A 3,182-nucleotide genomic window follows, 5' to 3' on the forward strand; every position below is an offset into this window, starting at 1 on the left:
CCAATAGAGATGACAAAGCTCAATCATATGGATGAAATCAGTGGGCGAGTACCAACCTTTGTCAGGAGGCTTATTGTGTAGAGCATACAGATGAAGCACTTCTCCAGAACCATCTTTTGCTATCTACGATGATGGCCATGCTTACTATATACTCCTCAATTAGTTTAATGTTTCCAACATCTTCTTGTGCAGTTCCACTAAAATATATGGTATCTTCAAAGAAGATCCCTGTTGGCAAAAGTAGAGATAATTACATATTACATTAAGAGTGGCATCAAATTAGTGGCAAAACAATTGCTCGTTCCAGCCATAGCAATAAATTAAGATGCAAAACTATATCATTGCTTGTGTCATCACAGTTCTAGTGCTTCATTACAGCACCGGGAGTTGATTTTTGTTTTTCTTCCGGTTGTTCTTCCCCTTCATCACTTGGTTCAATAACAGACAAGCTTCTCCTTCAATGTATGATTTGGCATGTCAATTAGGGAGCACAAGCATAGTACTAAACTTAATTTTCTGATGAAAGTGGCAAAATGCAGGCCAGTAGTTGTGAAATATCCTTATCTTACCTCAACGGGATATTATGGTGCACATACATATTGGAAGTCTTGTCTCCATTTGTATAGTTCACTAAAATCAAGCAACATTATCATACAAGTAGCACAACATATGAAAGCACACTGCAGAATCATGTGAAAGAAGGCTAGTACTGACCTCTCATGATGCGGAATTAAAACAACTCACAAGAAGAAGATCTAAACCAAATTCGCCTTAACAGATAGGAAGTAAGATCTCCTCTGGCGCAGTTCCACTAAGATCAAGCAATCAAGCAACATTGTCGGTGTGACATTTTGGTTGAACTGCACAAAACACTCTTCAAACAAAAGTGTTTTGTGTAGTGCAACAAAAGGTCACAATGGCAACGAGGTGAAGTAGATAACCCTGTTTACATAGAGGTGCAAAGGAAACAATTAGTGGTCAATAACGATGGATGACACAGAAGACAACAAAAAGAAGCATCTACCTTATCTAAATGGGAAAGAAAGCAAGACAATAGCATTTAGCAAACGGTGGCATTGATTAATATTAACATAGAGATTATATTAACAATAAAATTCATTAAACATGTAATTTTCTTTTAACTATGGCATTGCATCAATTTTCCAGCGGCATTATTATAGGGTGTTTGTTTACAGGGACATTTTGGTGTAGGGACTAAAAAAACTCCGTGTCAGTCCCATCTAAACCAAATAGGAGAGGCTTTTAGGGACTAAAAGTGGGCAATTTGGGACTAAAGAAAGAAGACCCCGCGGGAGTCTTTTTGGGACTTTTTCCAACAGTTGCCCCTGCCACGCATCGCACCTTGTCTCTATTAGTTCATTACTAGGGGTAACATGGTCTTTCAGCATGTCATTTAATAACCTCTAGTCCATGTTTATTCCCTGGAACCAAGCAGGTAGAGACTAGGGAGTTTTTAACTAAACAGGGCCTTAGATTAACAACAGCTAATGAGTTGCACGTGACAGTGGACGCACTAGCACCATGTGCATCTACTGATGTACTGTGGTCATGCACAGTCTGTTGCAACAAAGAACAAAAAACCAAGGAGCATATTTGTGTTGGTCCCAGTTTTGTTATATTTAGACACCTTTCCCTATGTGAGCGCAGCAAATTTAGTCCTGCTCAAACTATATAGCCTTGTCCCTTCCTTTCCTTTTTGAACTAGTAGTTTCACCCCTTCCTTTCCTCTTTGAACCACGTCCTAGATTTATGCGATACAACTTTCCCCACTACTTTCCCCCATTCCTTTCCTCTTTGAACCATGTCCTAGATTCATGCTATACAAATTTCCCCCTTCGTTTCCTCTTTGGACCACGTCCTAGATTCATGCTATATACAACCTTTCCCACTACTTCCCCCCACTCCTTTCCTCTTTGAACTACGTCCTAAGATACATGGTATACATGCAGCTAGAGCAATGCATGTGGAGTAAGTAAATTATACCTTAAGGGTCTTGGGGTGTGGTTCGGTGGGCGACGGGACGGCGGCAAAGAAGAAGGGGTCGGAGGCCCTCCCGCGCCGCCACTGGGTGGAAAGTGAACAACTGCGCCGGTAGTCCCTCGCCGACGGCGACAGCGTTAAGCCTCCTTCCCTTCCTGGCGGATGGATCCTGCCGGCTCTTTGAGCAGTAGTGAAGGGAGAGAGAGGCCAATGAAGTCTTGTTTAGATCTGGAGAGGGCGAGAGAGTGTGAAGAGAGCAACTACAAGCGTTGAGGCTCCAGCAGGAGAGGGCGAGAGAGTGTGAAGAGAGCAACTACAAGCGCTGAGGCTCCAGCGTGTATATATATACTCGAGAAAGAGTGTGAAGCGTGCAAACCCTAGAAAACATTTTGACTAGTCAAAGAATCCTCCTGGCACAAATTATGCTCAAGTGTAGTTATCGAAACCGAGACCTGAAGTTTGATGAGCGAACAGGCTAACCAGCTACACAACCCTCCCGTTATGTCCAACGAGAGGGAAATAACCTTTTATACATTCCTACATTCGTGTGACAAGCATGCCGTGTTTTTTTGTGTGTGTGGGAGTCATTGGGATTTCAATCATAATCTTGTCATGTGGCTTTGGTGGTAAGACTATCCACAATGGTGCAGAAATAATGCAGCCTTAGTCACCTTACCTCTCTCCACGTAGTACGTTGGGTCCCACCAGTTAGAGTGTGAAACAAAAAAATTAATAAGAAAAATTAAAAGCGCCAGCGGTGTTTCTTACCTCACACATCTCGCTACTGCTCGGGACCACTGTCCACTTGATCCCTCTGTTCGCTCACGTACTAATTTAAGTGAGTCCTTATTATAACATGCACACAAATTTTGGACACTTGTATTCAACTTAAGTCAGTGTGCCGCCGTATCTCGTATACTTACTACTCCCTCCGTCTAGGTGTAATAAGTCACGTTAGAAGGTGCAACGGGACCAAGGTGGGTGCGTGTGCGTGTGTGTGTGTGTTTAACAACATGTGTGTGTTAGAGAGAGCAACAGATCGACCTACTCCTACCGAGAGATGTTGTGTAGTGTACGATTTTAGCCGCGAGAGTGGTGCATCCTGTAGTTTCTAGGCGAGACCAGTAGGGACATGCGGACAGCTGCCACGCCCGCTCCTGACCAGCCTGCCCCACCCAAAT

Source organism: Triticum urartu, chromosome 2A (genome assembly GCF_056163025.1).
Source record: "Triticum urartu cultivar PI428250 chromosome 2A, HENAU_Tu73, whole genome shotgun sequence".
Classification (NCBI taxonomy): domain Eukaryota; kingdom Viridiplantae; phylum Streptophyta; class Magnoliopsida; order Poales; family Poaceae; genus Triticum; species Triticum urartu.